The 21,375-nt window shown below is 45.4% G+C and overlaps 1 protein-coding gene across 5 annotated transcripts in view; it reads left to right on the plus strand.

Annotated features, from left to right (window-relative positions):
- Nucleotides 1-235: 235 nt before the first annotated feature.
- Nucleotides 236-21,375, plus strand: part of ATN1 (atrophin 1) — a 72,563-nt gene continuing 51,423 nt past the window's right edge. The window contains exons 1-3 of one of the 5 annotated variants that reach the window (XM_073312103.2): nt 236-795; nt 1,605-1,698; nt 2,478-2,582. The gene's annotated coding sequence lies outside the window, so the exon portion shown is untranslated. The other 4 variants (XM_073312083.2, XM_073312093.2, XM_073312074.2 and 1 more) reach the window with 4 other exon arrangements.

A 21,375-nucleotide genomic window follows, 5' to 3' on the forward strand; every position in this document is an offset into this window, starting at 1 on the left:
ATCTGTTAGTCTTTAAGGTGCCACCAGACTCCTTGTTATCCTCCACACAGCGTCACCTCGTATGTATGATGCATGCAAGGTCACAATGTGAAAAGGATGGTAGAGCAAAATGGTGTCCTCCATGCATCATGACCGCAATGCACCGTACATGCGAGGTCATGCTATATGGTGCAAAATAGCATCCTCTGCACACTGGGAATCATTGCAACCCCATCTGCTGATGGCACAGCCCCCTTTGGGGGCACAACCCACAGTTTGGGAACCGCTGGTCTAGGCAGCAACCATCAGGCAACAGCCTGTTGCTCAGACAGTCACAGCTTCCTGTTCGGGTTAGATTCTTTATATAGGCCAGGTACCCAATGAGAATACTGTCTGTCCAGCCACGCAGGACCCTGGGGCACGATTCCTGTGGGGCTGTAGGCCTTTAGCACTAAGGCTGTTGGTCAGAAGCCATAGTTAAGCATGCTGCTATGGCAGGAAGGCTAGGGATGCTATCTAGGTACTTCATGGTCTGGGTTAAATAGCAGGCTCCTGACAGCAGTGTTGCAGCTGTGTCATTGTAATGCTTGCAGTGTAGACGTAGTCTGAGCCATCTACAGTACAGTACCCCCACTGCCTCAGAGGGCCGAGCACCACCTACTGATATGAGAATGTGCAATCTGACACCATTTGTGAGGCCACCTTTGGGAATAACAAGCATTCTGGGAACTGTAGTTCAGAAATCACCTTGGTAAATGCTCCATTTTCCTGTCTCCCTCTCCTCTCCTTTTCTCAAAATGCATCTCTCTTCAGCAGGTAGGGGAAAGGAGGTTGAAGAGGAGGATGTTTGACTGTGGATCTCCCATGAGAGGGCAGTAGTGTCCAAGGACAGAGCTCAAACAGGAGAATGGCAGAATTGCTAAATTGCCTTATTTAGTCTATCTGTCAGTGAGTTTGGCAGGATGAGCAAGGTTACTGAAGTGTGCTTAAGGGGGAGGTCTTACTGGTCAGAAATGAGGGGTATCAACTGAGCTGGAGTGTGTGTGTGAGGGGTGGACTTGAGGGGGCTGCAGGTCTGGACTGAGGTGCATCTGCAAATGTGTTGGGAAGGACTGGAATATCAGAAGACTGCTAGACTGGAGTATATTGGCACAGGTGTGTGTGCTGTGTCTTGATAATGATGTTTTATGTGTAGTTTATAGCAAACATATAGCATTTTGATATATAGTCAAATGATGTTTGCATGAAAACTTGGGTGAGGCAGATCAGTATATCGGTAATGCAAATGCATATAATTTGTATCTTTTTCAGAAGACTTTTTTATTGTGTTTATACTTTTAGATAACCAACGAAAACGGTAATTATTTAGAATCATAGTTAATGTTGTTTTGTGATTAAATATGCATTTCTTTGCATCAGATATGAATAACATGTTATATTTATTATGTGGGCACTCCACTGTTCATTTCCTTGCTTTTAAGTGCTTAGGCTTTGTAAATGATGTGATGTTGCTTAGCAACCTTAACTGTTTTTTTACACACTTTCTTAGTTTTGGAATTTCCTAGGTTTGGTTTTGTTTTATTTTCTTCTCCTGTCATTCGTTTTCATTTTTTTCTTTTGTGTAGGTAAATGAAGATATGTTTGAGAAAAAAAGTAAATCCATACTATGGGATATATCACCAAATTACTGAATTAGCGGAGTGGGCTATACTGGTCAAGGTAATAACAGCAGTCACTGAAATTGTTGTGGAAAGAATTTGTTAGTGAAGTTTCGTGGTCAACAAGCAACACATCACCACAATGAAGGTTCTGGAACACACTTGTCAATGGGAACACTCTACACACAAGCAATATATCACATCAGTATCTCTGATTTTGTAAATGAAAGGATTTGTCAATGAGGGGACAGTATGTACAAGAATACATTGCCTCAATATCTTTGCTTTAGTCATTGAAATAATTCCTCATTGGGAGGGGTATCCAAGACTATATTCTCCATCTGTTTTTTTCTTTTTGCTATCAGCCTCAATTATACAGATTCATTTCTAGTTTACATTTAATAGTAATATCATAAATAATTTATTATTTCTGCCCTTGAAAATTGCCTGTTGCACAAGCCAATATCAAATGTTTCTATCAGAATATTGTGGTGTAATGTTATTTTAGTTCCAGACTGAAGCATACAAAGAGATGGTAGACACTTCATAACATTTTAAAAAAGGAAGCATTTGTAAATTGCTTAATCTCAAAATGTATTCGCTCTGTTTAGCTGACATTTTCAGAACAAAATTTAATCTGAAAACTGGAAGGATGAAGAATGTTGTTTTTCTCACTCATAAGTGTGTATATCTGTCGGTGTGAGAGTGTCGATGGGGGAGTTGTCTCAAAATCAACCTTATCATAGGGCAGCCTTAATGATGGAGAGCTACTGCCTCCTTATAATATCATGCTATTTATTATTTTTATTTTTTATTGATATTTTTTTCTCACACCTTAAGGGTTGGGCAGCAGTGGTACTGATCTCCTGTAGAACAACGTGACCAAAGAAGAGGAGAAGCTCTTCTCCTAATCCTCCTACAGTCTTTGGGATATACACAGGAGAGGTACTGACAAGGCCCCAACTGTTACGGGCTGAGCAACTTCTATGAGATACTGGACACCATCAGAGCTTGTGGTTTGGTGCTGAAGGCCAAAGACTATAAAAAATCCACTATATGATATTGTAATGGGCCACCATTAAGAGTTGTCAAGGTATTGAAAGGGGGGATAGAGGAGATAATTCGTTAAAGGGGTATTAAATTTATGAGCCAAATGGCCCAAGCCCCCTGGTCAAAGCATGCAGACTCTACGGTTGTGTGGAGCTACAGGGTTGCCTTAGAGATTACAAATACAGTGGCGAAGGGTTGGTTGTAAACAGAGCTGGAGTAAAGCAGGAGAAATGGGTTTGTGTGAACCTGAGGAAGCAGAGACAGAGAGGCAGCCTCTCCTGTTGGGCACCGAGAAGGCTGGCGGCTCTCTGGGGGATTTTCCAGGAAGGAAACTCCCTGTGTGCTCTGTGTTGCTACTGCTCCTCAGGCAAACAGGACTTTGTGTATGTTTCTGTAAATAAACAGATTCACCAAGGATTACCATCTCCTAGATTTCCCATCCGAATGTCGCCACTCCACAAGGCCTTGAATTTCAGCCTTCCACTCAACCCAAGAGCCAACATTATTATTTCAGAAGTTGTCTGTGATCATATAATTAAAGACAGCATTGTAAATGGAGTTATATAAGGGGGTGCCCAGGAACTCTCACATTTCCTGATTTTTCAGTGCTTTTCTGGGCAAGTTTAGCATCCTCTTAGCATATGTTATTTTTATGTTTATTTTTTCTAGTTTCTCTAGGAAAAGGGAAAGAAACTAAATATTCCCAGATCTGGAACATATTGGCTAAGCTATTGGTTAGTCTCTAAGGTGCCACAAGTACTCCTTTTCTTTTTGCGAATACAGACTAACACGGCTGTTACTCTGATACCCCTGGAAAGTATTTTCACATACATCCAAGTAAAGTGTGAACCCTGCTTTATTCAATCCATACCTGGCGAAAAAGGCACACACTCAATCTATGTGTACAACACGGGATACCTTCCCTTGGAGTTCTAGAAAATCATGTGCAGACAAGTGCTAGAAAATGATAGCATGTTAAATATCACCCCCATGACTAGAACACAGCTTTTGGTTCTATAACCAGTGCCTGCTCCTCAATACCACCTCTGGCTGAGTCATTCAGCATCTCTGTGGGTTATTTATCCACCTTGAAAAAAAAAGTAGCTAATAATGCTTTTCACATACCAGTAGATTTCAAAGCTCTTCACAATGATGAGTTAGTGTCATTACTCCCACTTTACAGTAAGTCCAACTGTGGCCTTGTCTGCACTACAGCACTCAGCCATTTGTGCTTTAGTTGGTTGTTTGACACCCACACAAGCCACTTGTGTACATTTGCATCCACAGTAGGACTGTCTAACACCAATTCAAGTAGGGTGGCTGCATCCTTAGCCAGCATCCTTAGCCAGCGAACCTCCTTAGTTTGTGAGCTGAGAATTCCCTCTTTGTTCCCCATCATGTCCCCTCCAGTCATGCTGCCAATGGATTCCCCCTCCCAAAACTACACCACTGGAAAGGCCCTCTCTAGCCCCACAACCCTTCAGCTCCTTGCCGTGCCTCCACATAGCAGTCTCCTCTCCTCTGGCCAAAAAATCAGCCTAACTTGGAGAAACTACCACTTCTCCATGATAAGCCACACAAAATTGCAAAGCGAAGGCTAATCATTTATGCGAATGCATCTGTATAGTTATCTTGTCACCAATGAATCCCACTACCATTTGTGTGCTTAACCACCTATTGTGTCTTGTCATAAACACAGATTGTGAGCTTTCTGGGACATAGACTTTGTTTTATTTGTTTGTATAATCCCTAGTGAAATGGGACTTTGATCCTTGATTGAGACCTCTAGGTGCTACCACAATACAAATAATACATTACTTTTTAAAAATACTACTTAACAGAAAGTAAGGATTTCAAAGTCAAGCATTCAGAAGTTAGGATATGCCAGAATTAAGGTTGCATTCAATCCCCTTGTGTGTATACTCTATCATACAGTCTTTAATTACAAAATCACATGCTGTTTTCCACAGGACCCCTGTCTCATTCAGTGCATGGAATGGATGGTGTTCAGGGAATGAATCAGGGGTTTATAGTGAATGAAGCAGTTGTCTATAGGCTCCATGACTCATTTGTGGCAGAAGTTGGAATGCAATGGGAGCTGTGTGCTGTATATAGGAAGTGGTATAAAATGCTAAGTACTCTGAAAAATCAGGACCTTTTTTGTTTCAAGTTGGTCACCCAAAATTAGAGTTCAGGCATGAAAATGCATCAGTGTACTTTTGCCCTTACTCTCTCTGATCCTGAGTTCTTCATGTGTTGTGAGGATAAGTTCATTATTGTTTGTGAAGCACTCAGATATTATGGTGACGAGCACCATAGAAATGCCCATGACATAATTAATAATTCTGTATTCAGTGCAGGGTTTGGTGTTGGGCAGTAAATGCGGCCTGGGGCCACACTTTGAATGATGCAGATAAAAAGAAATATTGACTTGTTACCCATTCAGTGTGCACCATGGATCCTGTGGAAAAAATAGTTTGTGATCATATAATTAAAGACTGTATCATAATTTATACACACAAGGGGGCTGAATTAAGGCTACAGGCAAATTTAATTCTAGCATTTCTTAACTGTTGAGCTCTTGGCTTTGCAACCTTAATGTTCTTTTAACACATTTTTTTAAATGTAATAAAATACTAATAACAGGACTAGAATTCTTACGATGCAGCTCCAGAAATAAAGGCTCCTACAGGTAAGCTAAAGCAGCTGTTAGGTGCTGAATATAGGAGCACCCTTAACTTCAAAACTTAAACCAACCAACTGAGGGCATTGTAGTCTCTTGATCACTTGCACACTTTCTCTTACACATACATGCATGCACACACACACAATACCTTGTCCTGCTTCCAGTGTAGATAAGGACTGAAATCACCAAGTGGCACCAGTGTGAGCAGAATTAAACCTCTATATGTCAAACCAAAATTAATTAGCTACTTCATTAATCACAACTTTTGATCTCTAAATGTAGCTGGTGCATGTATTTTCAATGGCACTGAACTCTGTGGATAGTTTGAAGGGGCAGAAAGCTGCCATTTTTGAGCTAGAAGGACACAAAGAAACATTAGAGAAAATTCCAGTTTTTTAAAATTCAGGACAATTTTTTAATTACCTGTAATTTAAAAATCTTTTGTTCAGACTTTACAGAAACTTCTTTTTCTTTGCAATCAGAATAAATTTGGAATTGTTTGAGGCCTATGAAATGCTTCAAGCCAAAATGATAAGATTATACAGAGGCTTAAATAAGGCCTATAATAGGTTTATTATGGATGTCACAAATGTGTTTTCATGCCTGTTCACTTTGTGGGTTTATAATTTTGGGTTAGTATCTCACATTTTCTAGGGCATTCAGCTATTTGCCCCTGTTGCCTGTTCGGCATTATTATTACATTCTATGTGTGTCTATCTGTCTCTCTTGCTCTCCATCCCTCTTACTCCCCCTCATTCTCAGGTGGAAAGACTGAGATTGGGTTACACTCTCATCCATTCTTGCAGGGCTCAGGGCCCTCTCTTGGCCTCCAGGCTAGACTCTCCCTTTGTGCCGTTGCTTGGTAACTGGGAAAGGGGGATGGGACAGGCTACAGGAGGGAAAGATGGGTTGTGGGGGGGAGGGAGTTGTGTGAGCAATTGAAGTGTGTGCAGCTTGTGTAATCCTTCAGGCAGCCTCTGCATGCTGATTAGATCCAGGCCGGTGAAAGCAAAGGCCAGGCATGGAGCCTTGGCCAGCTCGCACAGACACAGGACTAAGGTATTTGGAAAGGATCCCTACCCAAGGTGCACTGTGGATGTTTCAGGGAGTGGTATGAGAGGCTCAATAAGGGACACCCTCCCACCCGAATCAGTACTGATCCCAATACATAGGGCCCTACCAAATTCACGGCCATGAAAAATGCATCACGGACCATGAAATCTGGTCTCCCCCTGAGAAATCTGGTCTTTTGTGTGCTTTTACCCTGTACTATACAGATTTCATGGGGGGAGACCAGCATTTCTCAAATTGGGGATCCTGACCCAAAAGGGAGTTGCAGGGGGGTCACCAGGTTATTTTAGGGGGCTCGCAGTATTGCCACCCTTACTTCTGCACTGACTTCAGAGCTGGGAGGCCAGAGAGTGGCGGCTGTTGACTGAGCACCCCGCTCCGAAGGCAGTACCCCACTACCACCACCAGCACAGAATTAAGGGTAGCAATATCATATTATGCCACCCTTGCTTCTGTGCTACTGCTGAAAATGGCTCTGCCGTCAGAGCTGGGCTTCTAGCCAGCAGCCACCGCTCTCCAGCTGCCCAGATCTGAAGGCAGCACTGCCGCCAGCAGCAGCGCAGAAGTAAGGGTAGCAGTACTGCAACCCCTTCTACAATGACCTTGCAACCCCCCCCCACGACTCCTTTTTGGGTCAGGATCCCTACAATTACAACACTGTGAAATTTCAGATTTAAATAGCTGAAATCATGAAATTTATGATTTTTAAATCCTATGACCATGAAATTGACCAAAATGGACCCTGAATTCAGTAGGGCCCTACCAATACATCAGCATGCTGCTGGATGATGCTATGCTGAAGGGGGTGGTGTCCGTAAATCAGTAGGGGGTTGCTTTCCTTTGCCTCAGGAAGGACAGAAATGGCTTACCAATACACAGGAGGTGGTATGCTACAGGGAGCAATGTGGGTGATTCAACATGGGGTATTGTGCCCTCAGTAATGACTCCTGGGCCATTGCCTTGTACTAGGATACAGGCTGGAATGCAGAGAGTGGTGTTTAAAAAAAGATATAAAACGGAAGCCCTAACCTTGGCTCTTGGGGTCCTAAAGATCCCCTGTCACTTTTCTTAATCATTGGCTTGTTATCCCCATGGTCCTGGCCAAATCTCAATGTAGGAGGTTGTTTTTGCCTCTTTACGTGCCCTCTGCAGTTTCTATTATATGAATCTCCTTATCTTTTAGTGTTAAATAGTCACTGCCCCAGAAGTGGCTGCACTTTGGTGGCCCCTGAATTCTTAGGATTTCTTGGTGCTTAAGGAATGTGAGATACATTATTAATAAGTTTTGAATAAAACCATTAGGAACTGCAGTCCCATCTATACCTCTCTGGCTTGCTTCACTTGCCTCTAGGCCAGCCCCCTCTCAAAGATACATGGGGGTCTTCGCTCTCAAGCCCGACTCTGTCTGCACCATCCCTTGTCCTGGAGCTACATGGAGGCCTCACTCTCTCTCTCTCTCCTGCTTCAGGAACACCTGATCGCTCAGCACTCCAGTTCCTGAGAGATCCAATCCGTTTCTTCCCTCACTTTTCTCTCGGATTCGGTTGCTCCCGGGTCTGTCTTGCCAAAAAAACTCCAGGCTTCTCCCATTCCTTTGTACTGGGGAGTGGGAAGGGAGGAGAAATTGCAGGAAACTGGGGAAAGAAAGGAGAGTGGAGCGAGACAGATTTGGGGAGAGGAGGGAGGCAGGAAAGGAGTGGGACACCATAAATTTCACCTGATTTCAGATGCAGGCTCTCAGGGGAGAGGGTCTGTGGCTCAGAGAGACAAAGATGTTCAGATGATTCCTGATATTATCTCTGCCCCCCACACTTTATTTTGAGCCTCTGACTGAGTCCCCCTCTCCATCTAATACACTTCCCCCAGCCCGTTGACTGAAGGGGGCCCATTGTTAAGTCGTTCCCCTCTGTCCCTCTTGGGTGTCTGTTTTGGGGGGAGTTTGGAGAGGGACTCGGAGCAGTTTCGAGCAAGAGCCCGCGTGGCCAGGGCCTTGTGCAGCCCATAGAGCAAGCGCCCTGCTGAGGCTCGCCCCCGCTCCAGCTCCAGCTCCCCCCCCGAGCTCCCTCTTTCCAGCCTTATCCCTCTCCCCTCTTTCTCTCCTCCCCCCACCCACTCCTCTGGCTTTGCCCTCCCTCCCCCTGTCCCCGGCGCGGCTCTCACGCGCTTCCCCCGCCCGCTCCCGGCCCCTGCGCTCGCGCCGGGCTCCGAAGACAAACATTTTGTCTAGCGGGAGGTGACTGCCGGGGCGGGGGCGGCAGCCGCCGGGGGGTGACAGCGCGGCGGGGGGCGCTTCGGAAATGGGAGGCGGCTAAGGGCGGCCGCGGCTGGAGCGATGGGCGAGCGGCTGGGCGGTGTTTGAAAGCGGGGTGCTGCGCTGCTCCACGGCCCCGCGGCCATCGCTGCTCCAGCGGCCGCCTCCTCACCAGCCCGGAGCCACGGAGCCAGGAGGCTGACGGAGGAAGGGGGCGTATTTAGTGCCCTTCCCCCCACCCCGCGCCTCCAGTCGACCTCCTCCCGGGAGCCTGCGGTGAGTCCCGCGCCTGCTCGGGCTGCGCCTGCCCCCCGCCTGTCATTGTCTCTCTCTCACCCCCCCCCACGCGTGTCGGCCCCGGGCAGGCGGGCGGGGGGGCGAGAGGCAAAGCTGCGGAGGGGTGGGGGGGAGAGGCAGGACCGCTGCTTAACCCCGCCGGTGCCAGCCCAGGCTGTGCCCGCCCGCAGCGCTGCCTGCTCCGACGGGGATGCAGGGGGTGGGTGGCGCGGGAGGCTGGGTCCTGCAGCCCCGGGAGGGCTGTGGCAGAGCTCGGCGGTCCCTGCTGGGAGGATCCCTGCTGTCTTGCCCGGCCGAGGTTGTGCTCCCTGAGCCGCCCCCCCCCGTCCCCGGCAGGGGGTGATGGACACGGGGGGCTGCGCTTGCATCGGGTCCGGGGGTCTGTCCAGTCCCCTCCCACGCCGCGGGGGGCCAGAGCTAGCACGGCGTGACGTCACCCTCCGGGTGCCTCGCTGGAGCAGCCCCCTCCCTCCCGCCGCTCGGGGAAAGTTGGGCTGGGGGGTCCGAGCGGCGTTTGGGGGAGCCGGGGGTTGGGCGCGCAGGGATGCGGGGCAGCTGGGCACGGGAGGGATGGGTACGTGGGTCTGGGTGTCGGCTGCAGTGGGGTGGGAGGGTTCTGAATGTGCAACCCGACGCCCGTGCAAGAACAACGCTGGAAAAGCACCAGGCAAACGTGTTGTATTACTGGGATGTCTCCTCCTCTTCTCCTGCCCCCCCTCAGATCATCCCCGGCTCATCTTGGCAAATTCCTTTCCCAAAATTGAGCTGTTGGTTCCTTTCCAGGTGCAGTTTGGGGAGAGGCAGAAATATTTTTTGGTTCTCTTCGGAGTCCTGGTGATTCCCCCATGATCTCTTCAGGGGAATAGCCGCAGGAAGAAGGTTTACTCAATCCCCAGCTTCCCATTCCGCCATGGTGGGGACCCACTACCGGCCACTACATGGAAATTCTTCCAAGAAAAACCACTAGGTTGCTGCCAGGGCACCAGAGTGCAGATAACTGGCCTGCAAGTGGATTGTCATCAGGCTGGCCTTTGTGGTCCATTCCACTTGGCCAGCGTCTTCTTGCTTGTTATGTTGGCTATTCAGTTGCTGTTGGTCCTGGAATTGATCAATATGTTTCCCACGGTGTCCTCAGTGTTTTTATCTGCAGGCCAGCCACAATGTTTGTTTTGTTCTGTGCACCATTTGTTTGTGGTTGTGCTGGCCATTGTTGCCCAGCGAGTTGCTGTAGTTCCGAGAATTTGGTCACCATTGCATAACCCTATGCATTATCATTGCATACTATTGAGTTGCATTTGGATTGTCTTTTATGATGGCCAATGAGTTGTTGGCCAATTTTTTAACGTTATGTTTCTCTTTGTGTTGTGACTGGCTTGGTCTATGTGCTGACTGTTGAGTTGCCCATACTGTTACTATGAGATTGTTCATTGCTTCAGGACTAATAAAGGCACTTCTGTCCTGTTCTGGTTATGCAACATTTTATCCTTATCCAGATACTTCTTCATTATGCCTGGAAGAAGTACCTGTATTTAAGCAAGTGGGTGAAGCCATGCTGCAAAATTCTTACTCATTATCACAGTTGGGTTGTGGATGGAGGTGGTCAAATTATTGAGATTAATTTATTTGACGAATTTCATTTCTTCTCTCCCCGTGACTATTCCTTGCCCAAGTAATTATTTTCATGTTACTTGTGATTGTATAATGACTTGTCTGTGTGAATAAATGTCAGCCGTTGGTTGCTAGTGACTTGCTTGCTCTGTTCCTGACTGGATGATCTGGTCTTTCTCAGCAGAAGGACCCCTTTTCCATTTGTGATCTCTGGGGATTGTTTGAATTCTTGACTGAGATTTTCAATATGGCTGTGAAGGAACATCCAATGCTAAGGCTGTCACCCAAAGCAATAAAACTCACTCAAACATTTGCAAATTAAATGTCATGAATCCTAATGATAAAACTTGCTGATCCTCTTCTACTGTAGTAATCCCCCTCTCCTCAGATACTGGTAGATGGTTCTTATGTCCTCACCTTCAGGCTTGTCTGCATAGAATTACATTGGAAATTTAGGTTTCAGAGTAACAGCCGTGTTAGTCTGTATTCGCAAAAAGAAAAGGAGTACTTGTGGCACCTTAGAGACTAACCAATTTATTTGAGCGTGAGCTACAGCTCACTTCATCGGATGCATACCGTGGAAACTGCAGCAGACTTTATATATACACAGAGAATATGAAACAATACCTCCTCCCACCCCACTGTCCTGCTGGTAATAGCTTATCTAAAGTGATCATCAGGTGGGCCATTTCCAGCACAAATCCAGGTTTTCTCACCCTCCACCCCCCCACCAGCAGGAGAGTGAATTTGTGTGGGGGGGTGGAGGGTGAGAAAACCTGGATTTGTGCTGGAAATGGCCCACCTGATGATCACTTTAGATAAGCTATTACCAGCAGGACAGTGGGGTGGGAGGAGGTATTGTTTCATATTCTCTGTGTATATATAAAGTCTGCTGCAGTTTCCACGGTATGCATCCGATGAAGTGAGCTGTAGCTCACGCTCAAATAAATTGGTTAGTCTCTAAGGTGCCACAAGTACTCCTTTTCTTATTGGAAATTTAGTGGCATAGTTATACAGGAATAACTCCCCATGAAGACACTTTTATTCTGGAATATGAGTGTCCACATGTGGAGTTATTCCAGCATAACTATAACGGTATAATACGCAGTCCCCAGTATTGCTCTGATCACTTTTTCAGCTTTGTCCCATAGCAAATTTCTGTGTGATTCCTCTTCTTCTCTGGTGTCTTTTTGTTGCTCCTGCTCTCCAGGCATCTCCTGTTCATTGAGAATCTGGGTTTCAGATTATTTCCCCTCAATATGTTAGCTGGATTTGTCCAGGTTTTGTTATTTCCTGCCCATGTCTCTAATCTCTCTTGGTCATGTGAACTACTTTATTGTCCTCTGTGGGTTTTGCAACCCCTTTCAGTCTAGTATCATCAGATCCTCAGCTACAAGGTGCCCTAGATGTGCAAAGTATTTTTCATGTATTTATCGCTTCCTCTTTGCTGCATTTTCTTAAGGTGGAATTTTACTAGTGAAACAGTAACTTTGTTTTACCTTTACAACAGCCAAAAAATGAGTACAAAATATCAACCCTTTATAAAATTCTTAAAGGCTAATAGCCTGAGAGGAAAGTCAAATACTCTGAGTATGATTAAAATAGAAAGTGCCTATGAAAAAGAAGTATTCTTAAAAATCTCCTGGGCCACTTTCAGGTTGTCTTCACTGCAGAGTTAACCCAAGTGATCTTCCCTGGGTCGTCCTAGCCTGGGTGTGAACAGCCACATTGCCAAGCCGTATCTTTGTTACTGTGTGCTCACTGGAACTGCATTCACCCATATGTGTTGCTAGGACTTGTGGGGGCACATCCTAGGATTTTTTGTGCTGCAGTAAGTTGAACTGCTCTATGATTCTTTCCCAGTAAATCGTGGGAGAACTCATCTTCCCTTCTGGATACAGGAGGAATTGTGGGAAGGCACTGCAGGACTGTAAGCACTCAAGTGATTTAGCCTGCATCCTGAGTCATGGCAAAGTGGATGGGTTACCAGCTCAGGTGAAAGTCTCACTTGGGTATTAGCCTGTACCCCCAGCCGGGCCAAATAGCTCAGGTTAAAAGCACCACTAATCTTGGGTGAGGAGGGGTTTGGTTTTGGGCAGGAGGGGGCTTAGAGGCAACACCTGAATAAGAGCCTGTGTTAACTCCACAGTGAAGACATGCCCTCACAGGTCGTTTGTAACCAGTTTCCTCTGACTACAATAATTTGTTATTGTAGGGTCTTGTGTGTGCAACTGTTTGTTACTGTCTCCCATGAGATAACATTTTTTAATGGATTGGGATGGGACCATATTTTCTCCCTGCAAACACAAGGGTAACTACTGTGTCGTCTTTGGGCAATTTTAGCCAGTAATATCCCAGTTGGGTTTTGTGGAGGGAGGGCAGGCAAGTGTTGCCGTTCTTCCCCACATTCACTGCCCAGGTGATGTCATTTGTCAGGGATCAGTTTAGCTGAGAGATTTCAGGCTACAACGATTCTTTGTTTTACAAGCTGCAGTTGAGAATTGGAATTTAATTCAAGGATGCCCCTTGATTTTTTCCCCTTCTCTTTGTGTTGTGGAAGTGTAGGATTAGTGAGTGAGTAATTATCCATATTGGGCATCCAGGGTCTTTCTTGCTATGGTTCTTCCTGCAGGCAGGCTTGATACTTGAAATGATTTTTGACAGAGTTATTCTATGGTTGTCCAACTTCTGTGAATGATAGTTTTATCCACAGTTAGGTCATGATTGTTCATTAGGCTTTTCGTGTATGGGTGATGGTGAGGGTTAGCTCAGGGTTGTCCATCAGACCATGTCCCTACAAACTGATTTCACTCAGGACTAGCCCACGGTCATCTGCTAGCATCTTAGTGATTGATGGCTATCTTGGTGTTAAATTAATACATTTTAAAGCTTGAATGGACCATTATGACCATATAATATGACCCCTCCATTGCCGAGCAAAGGGCATAGAACTCACGCAGTGATTCCTTCATGAAGACCATAACTTCTGGTGGACCTAGAGCATATCTTTTAGGGAGACATTCTGTCTTCATTTAAAGATTTCAAGTGATGAAGAATCTACCACACTACTTAGTAAACTGTTTCAGTGGTTAATTACCTTGACTGTTAAAAATGTGCACCTTATTTCCTGTTTGAAGCTTCAGCTTTCAGCAGTTGGATCTGGTGTGGTAGATTAAAGGGCCCTTTGCTTTCAAAAATCTTCTTACCATGTAGGTACTTACAGACTGTGATCAAGTCACTTTTTAACCTTCTTTTTGATAAACTAAATAGATTGAGTTTCTTAAGTCTCTCTTTATAAAGCAGGTTTTCCAGACCTAAAATCTTTCTTATAATTCTTTTCTGAATCCTTTCCAGTGTCTCAACATCCCCTTTGAAGTGTAGGCATGAGAACTGAACACAGTATTCCACTAGTGTTCTCACCAGTGCTGTATACAGAAGCGTCTCCCTACTGCTACTCAATATTCTTCTGTTCGTACGTCCATGGATTTCACCAGCTGTCTTAGCCATAGCATTGACTGGGAGCTCATGTTCACTTTGTTATTCACCATGACCCACAAGCCATTTTGAGAGTCAGTGCTTCCCAGGATATAGCCTCCCTTCCTGTGAGTGTTTGTTCCTTGATGTATGACCTTTCATTTGGCTGTATTAAAATGCATGAACCCATTTTACCAAGTAATCCAGATTGCTTTGTATCAGATTTATCTGTCCTTACCATTATTTATTATTCCACCAATCTTTGTATCATCTGCAAATTTATCCAGGATTTTCCATCAGACAGTGCTTCCTTCAGTAATAGTTTCATCCTGAGATAGACCACAGTTGTGCCTTATATAAGCTTTTAATAGACTGTTTGATTCCCCACATACTCACTAGGGAAACATCCTAGTTGTTCTTATGACACTGGGTTCATGTGTTAGTGTTTTCACTGGGTTCAGGGGCAGGCCATGTTTGTGCCTTGAGCACTTTTGTTATGTGCAGTGGTTTTGCCCACAGGTTGTTAAAGAGTGCTTCATGTGGATGATGGTTATTCAAGGTTATATCACAATTGCCAGTCTGGAAGTGCTTCTGTAGGCTACTGGTTCACTTGCATAGGCTACTGCTATCCCAAGTGCTTCGAGGGATTTTGAGATCCAGAGATAAATCATAGTTTTTCATTAGGCGACCTGTCTAAAGGTGATAGTTACTCCCAGGTTTAGAAAAGGATTGTCTCCCATGTGGTCTCTTTATGGCTGATGGTTTCATTCAGGGTTAGGACATGGTTGCTCAAAAACATTGCCCAATAATTTGTGCACTTTGCACACTATCTTACATAGAGCTTCCTTCTGCCTGATGGGCAGCTGTGATCTAATGCTGAGTGACACCCCTTACCCAATGGGTAACTGCATGATGGACAACTGTGACCTGACCAGGTTAATTCATTACCAGGGGATATTTCCTGATGGGCAATCAAGACTTAGACCAGGATTGCTCTGTTATGTAGTGCGATGCTTCCTGATGGTGGACGAACATGACTGTGTTCTCCAGAGAAGACATCTGTTGACAAACATCTGTGGCACAACTGTAACCAGAACCATCACCTTTACAGGCACGTCCTGAGAGGCTACTATGGCCTAACCTTGATTGCAGCCATTCACTGTATGGGCACTGCTGAACGAGGGACATTCATATATTGAGTCTCTGGCTTTTCCTCTGGTGGCACTTAATGAGTGGGATTTGGGCTCTCAGGAGCTCAGAGGGAAAAGTATGTTGTTTTTTTTTAGTTTCCTGGTATTGACAACCAGGTAACAGGCAGGTACAATCTTGGATGTGCCATGTGCCATACAAGTGAGAGGTACCCACACCTTCTTTGTAATATCGCTAGTGAGATCATTCCAGTTAATGTATGGTATTGTGTAGGGCATCTGTCCCTCTACAGCTTTAGGTGCTGGTCGGGCAATGACAAGTCCCTGGTTAACGAGGGCTGACAGGCTTCATGTTTCTGGTCATTGAGTCCTGGCTGATTGCTGTCAGTTCTGAGGTGGCAGAGATTTTGGGGATACCCAACAACTCAAAGTTGATCTTTGCTTTGGTACTCATCTCCCAGGCTCAGGTACCCATTTAGGCAGGATGAGGCCAACTTTTGCTGCTTGCAAAGCTGGATCTTGTTGTTTAGATGTGGAGGTGCAGTAGGGTGGGGATTCTGGGACACCTGGCAGAATCTCTGTTGGAGTTGTGGAGAATTGGTGGGAACTTCAAACATTAACTGTACTTTGACTAGGGAGGCCATGAAAACTTAGAATCACAGAACTTAGTATAGGAACACTCCATCAGGTTTCCCCCAACCCAAAGTCAAGGGACCAGGGCAGGACTATTCTCCAAGTTCCATTTCGTAGGGTTCCTGCTTCTCAATATTCCAAGCAATGGGGCTATAGTCTATTCTGATGTGGAGATGACTCTCCCAGCCTTCAGATGCCTCAGTGCTATAGAACCGTTTCTGTGCTGCTTTTCCTTGGCTTATCTTACCCCTTTCCTTCTAGTTCTCCCCACTTATCCCCCCGCAAATTCCTCTCCCATTGGGGTTTTTGCCCCTCAGGCACTTGCAGAGAGTTCTTAAGTCCCCCCTCAGTCATGGCTTCAGTGATGCCAGTGGATTTTACTGTTTGAATCAATCCCCAGTTCTTAACCCCTCTAGCCCCATGAGCTTCTCTGTACTTCTTCTCTGAGCTCCCTCTAGTTTGTCACTATCTTTCTGGGACTGAGGAGACCAGAACTGAGTACAGTGTCCCAAGTGGGGTCTCCCCATAGTACCCACAGAATTAAGTATATGCAGAAAAAGCAAAAGTGTTCAATACATATTTATGTTCTGTATTTGGGGGGAAAGATGATGTAGTGATATATGATAAGACTCTTTCCATTCCACTTGTGTCCCTGGAGGATGTTAAACAGAAGGTATTAAAGTTAGACATTTTTAAATTGGCAGGTCTGGATAACTTGCATCCAAGAGTTTTAAAAGAGTAGGTGGAGGGGCTTGCTGCAACATAAATGTTAATTTTTAGTAAGACTTGGAATACTCGGGAAGTTAGACTGGAAGACAGCTAATGTTGTGCCAATATTTAAAAAGGGTAAACAGGATGACCCAGGTAATTATAGGCCTGTCAGTCTGACATCAATCCAAGGCAAGATAATGGAGTGGCTGACACAGGACTCAGTTAATAAAGAATTAAAGGATGGCATTAATTATAATACCCATCAACATGGATTTGTGGAAAATAGATCTGTCAAACTAACTTGATATCTTTTTTGATGAGATTACAAGTTTGATAAAGGTAATAGTGTTGATGTAATAGACTTCTGTGAGGCATTGATGTGGTACCACATGACATTTGTTTTAAAAAAACCTCAAATTATATAAAATTAACATGACACACATTAAATAGATTAAAAACTGGCTAACTGGTAGGTCTCAACATGTAATTGTAAATGCGGAAGCATCATTGAACAGGTGCATTTCTGGTGGGGCCACACAGGGTTTGGTTCTTGGTCCTACACTATTTAACATTTTATTAATGACCTGGAAGAAATTATAAAGTCATCACTGATAAAGTTTGCAGATGATGCACAAAACGGGGGAACTGATACAGAGCGATCTGGATAGCTTGGTAAGGTTGGCTCAAGCAAACAATATGCGTTTTAATATGGCTAGATGTATACATCTAGGAACAAAGAATGCAAGCCATACTTATATGATGCGGGACTCTGTCCTGGGAAGCAATGACTTGGAACAAGATTTGGGGGTCATGGTTGATAATCAGCTGAACATGAGCTCCCAGTGTGATGCTGTGGCCAAAAGGGCTAATGCAATGCTTGGATGCATAAATGGGAATCTTGACTAGGTGCAGAGAAGTTATTTTACCTTTGTATTTGGCACTGGTGTGATCACTGCTGGAATAATGTGTCCAGGTTTGGTGGCCACAATTCAAGAAGGATGTTGATAAATTGGAGAGGGTCCAGAAAAGAGCCACAAGAATGATCAAAAGATTAGAAAACATATGTTATAGTGATAGATTCCAGGAGCTCGATCTGTTTAGCTTGGCAAAGAAATGGTTATGGGGTGACTTGATTACAGTCTGCGTCCCTACACAAGGAACAAATATTTAATCCATCTAACAGAGAGAGGTATTACACAATCCAGTAGCTGGAAGTTGAAGCTAGACAAATTCAGAATGCAAATAAGATGTCTGTTTTTAACAGTGAGAGTACAATTTTCCAAGGGTCATGGTGGATTCTCAATCATTGAGAATTTTTAAATCAAGATTGGATGGTCTTCTAAAAGGTATGCTCTAGGAATTATTTTGGGGAAAGTTCAAAGGCCTGTGTTATACGGGGAACAGACTAAATGATCACCATGGTCCTTTCTGGCCTTGGAATCTATGAATCCATAAGTAGCCTTCAGTGTTGTTTTTTGTTGTTGTTGTTGTTTTGAAGGTCAAAAGGGAATGACCATACTGAATGCTGATCATGTTAATGTGGAGGGGAAGGATGTAGCATTGTGGCTTCCCTGCATGTGGACTTACTTTGGCCCATGATTGGGTTTTGGGTTCCTGTATTCCACGTATAACATGTAGCTGTGGATTTACCAGTAACAGACCATGAAAACAACATCCCTATGGTCAACACCAATAAAGAGATGCATCAGAAGTCCATAATCAGGATGGAAGAACAGCTAAGGGTGGGTCAGCATCCAGATCACTCCCACAGAGCCAGCCATCAGATGCCTGATTGGATCTGGTCTATGACTTCTGCAAGACACTCACTGACCTTCCTAAATAAGTAAATTTTAAACAGTGATCTATAATTGAAAAAAGAGTGGATAAAAGGGCCTACAAAAGAGCACAGCATTATTAATTATAATAATATGGCATCACTGCAGCTCTTTAGGTAAGGTTCGGTTGAGTGTTGCAATTACAGTATCCTCAGTAAAGCATTTAGGACAGAGGTGGGCAAACTTTTTGGCCCGAGGGCCTCATCAGGGAATAGAAATTGTTTGGAGGGCCGTGAATGCTCACAAAATTGGGGTTGGGCTGCGGGAGGGGGTGTGGGCTCTGGGGTGGGGCTGGGGATAAGGAGTTTGGGGTGTAGCAGGGTGCTCTAGGCTGGGACCGAGGGGTTTGGAGGGCAGGAGGGGGATCAGGGCTGGGGCAGGGGTGCGGGAAGGGGTTCAGATTCTGGCTGGGGGTGTGGGCTCTGGGGTGGGGCTGGGGATAAGAGGTTTGGGGTGCAGGAGGGTGCTCTGGGCTGGGATTGAGGGGTTTAGAGAGCGGGAGGGGGATCAGGGCTAGGGCAGGGGGTTGGGGGTGGGGAAAGGCTCAGGGGTGTAGCCCCTGACCCAGTGCCCCCTGGGGTGGGGCTGAGCCATGTGGCGCAACCCCGGCCGGAGCGGTGGAGTGGGACCAAGCCAAGTGGTGCAGGCCCGGCCCCTAACCCAGCGTCCCGGTTGGAGCGCCGGAGGGGCTGAGCCGTGTGGTGCGGCCCCAGACCCAGTGCCCCGGCTGGAGCAGAGCCAAGCCACTTGGTGTGGCTCACGGGCCGGCTTAAAATGGCTTGCGGGTCAGTTGTGTTCCACGGAGTGTAGTTTGCCCACCCCTGATTTAGGCCCTGATCCTGTACTGAGAACAGGATTGGTGGATTGTTGCATCCATATGGACTTCCATTGTGGTCTGTCCCCGGAGGAGGCCTTGCTCTGTGAGCACAAAATGAATCTTCTGATATTTTCAAGTAATTCCATTAGTTAGTTATAACCATTATAAAATGTGTCGTTAGGAATTATTTTATGGTGAATCCAACCTTCTTTTGGTTCCCTATAGCAAATTAATTTCTACTTCCACATTGTAACTAAATCTAAGGCATAGGTTACGGTTAAAGTTTATTAATAAGGTGAGTTTTGTATTTAACAACACACTTAGGCCTAATTTTTTCTACTTCACAGTGTCATAGAATCAGAATATCAGGGTTGGAAGGGACCTCAGGAGGTCGTCGAGTCCAACCCCCTGCTCAAAGCAGGACCAATCCCCCACTAAATCATCCCAGTCAGGGCTTTGTCAAGCCTGATCTTAAAAACCTCTAAGGAAGGAGATTCCACCACTTCCCTAGGTAACCCATTCCAGTGTTTCACCACCCTCCTAGTGAAGAAGTTTTTCCTAATATCCAACCTAAACCTCCCCCACTGCAACTTGAGACCATTACTCCTTGTTCTGTCATCTGCTACCACTGAGAACAGTCTAGATCCATCCTCTTTGGAACCCCCTTTCAGGTAGTTGAAAGCAGCTATCAAATCTCCCCCTCATTCTTCTCTTCTACAGACTAAATAATCCTAGTTCTTTCAGCCTCTCCTCCTAAGTCATGTGCTTCAGCCCCCTAATAATTTTTGTTGCCCTCTGCTGGACTCTTTCCAATTTTTCCACATCCTTCTTGTAGTATGGGGCCCAAAACTGGAAACAGTACTCCAGATGAGGCCTCACCCATGCTGAATAGAGGGGAACGATCACGTCCCTCGATCTCCTGGCAATACTTCTACTTATACAGCCCAAAATGCTGTTAGCCTTCTTGGCAACAAGGGCACACTGTTGACTCATATCCAGCTTCTCGTTCACTGTAACCCCTAGGTCCTTTTCTGCAGAACTGCTGCCTAGCCACTCAGTCCCTAGTCTGTAGCAGTGCATTGGATTCTTCCGTCCTAAGTGGAGGACTCCGCACTTGTCCTTTTTGAACCTCATCAGATTTCTTCTGGCCCAATCCTCTAATTTGTCTAGGTCCCTCTGTATCCCATCCCTACCCTCCAGTGTATCTACCACGCTTCCCAGTTTAGTGTCATCTGCAAACTTGCTAAGGGTGCAATCCACACCATCCTCCAGATCATTTATGAAGATAGTGAACAAAACTGGCCCCAGGACCGACCCTTGGGGCACTCCGCTTGATACCAGCTGCCAACTAGACATGGAGCCATTGATCACTACCCGTTGAGCCCGATGATCTAGCCAGCTTTCTATCCACCTTATAGTCCATTCGTCCAGCCTATACTTCTTTAACTTGCTTTAACTTGCCAGTAATCATTAGCAAATATTTTGTTCTCAGATATGATTCTAATTGAATTATAGCTTTCATTTAAAAAATTAAGTTTCTAGTCCTGAGTGTGAAGAAAATCTTAAAAGAACAAAAACCATAGTCTGAGTGTAAATGATGCCATCTTATCTGCCTGAGTCTGCAGGCAGCCTGAAACATGGGCTCTTAGTGGTCAGATTACCCACATTCATCTCAGAGCTATTATTAACTTTGAAACCTGATGATGACCATTTAAATAGAAATACTGTTAATTATTTTACAGATGGTTATTTAAGTAGAAACATCCAGATAATGTGATGAGTGGATTTGATGATAAAAATGTTTTTTTTTTTAAAGTTGCATGTAAAGCAGAGCTTGTCTACAGTTAAAATGCTACAGCAGCACAGCTGTGCCACACCAGTGCTTCATTATATACACTACCTACCTCAACGGGAGGGCTTCTCCCATTGGCATGGCTAATCCACCTCCCCGAGAGGTGGTAGGTAGGTGGATGGAAGAATTCTTTCGTTGACCTAACGCTATCTACATGGGGACTTAGGTTGGCTTAACTTAACTTAGCAGCAGGATACGGACCCTGGACTTCAGGAAAGCAGACTTCGACTCCCTCAGGGAACGGATGGGTAGGATCCCCTGGGGGACTAACATGAAGGGGAAAGGAGTCCAGGAGAGCTGGCTGT

The sequence above is a fragment of the Lepidochelys kempii genome, chromosome 1, assembly GCF_965140285.1.
Source record: "Lepidochelys kempii isolate rLepKem1 chromosome 1, rLepKem1.hap1, whole genome shotgun sequence".
In the NCBI taxonomy this organism is placed as follows: Eukaryota; Metazoa; Chordata; order Testudines; family Cheloniidae; genus Lepidochelys; species Lepidochelys kempii.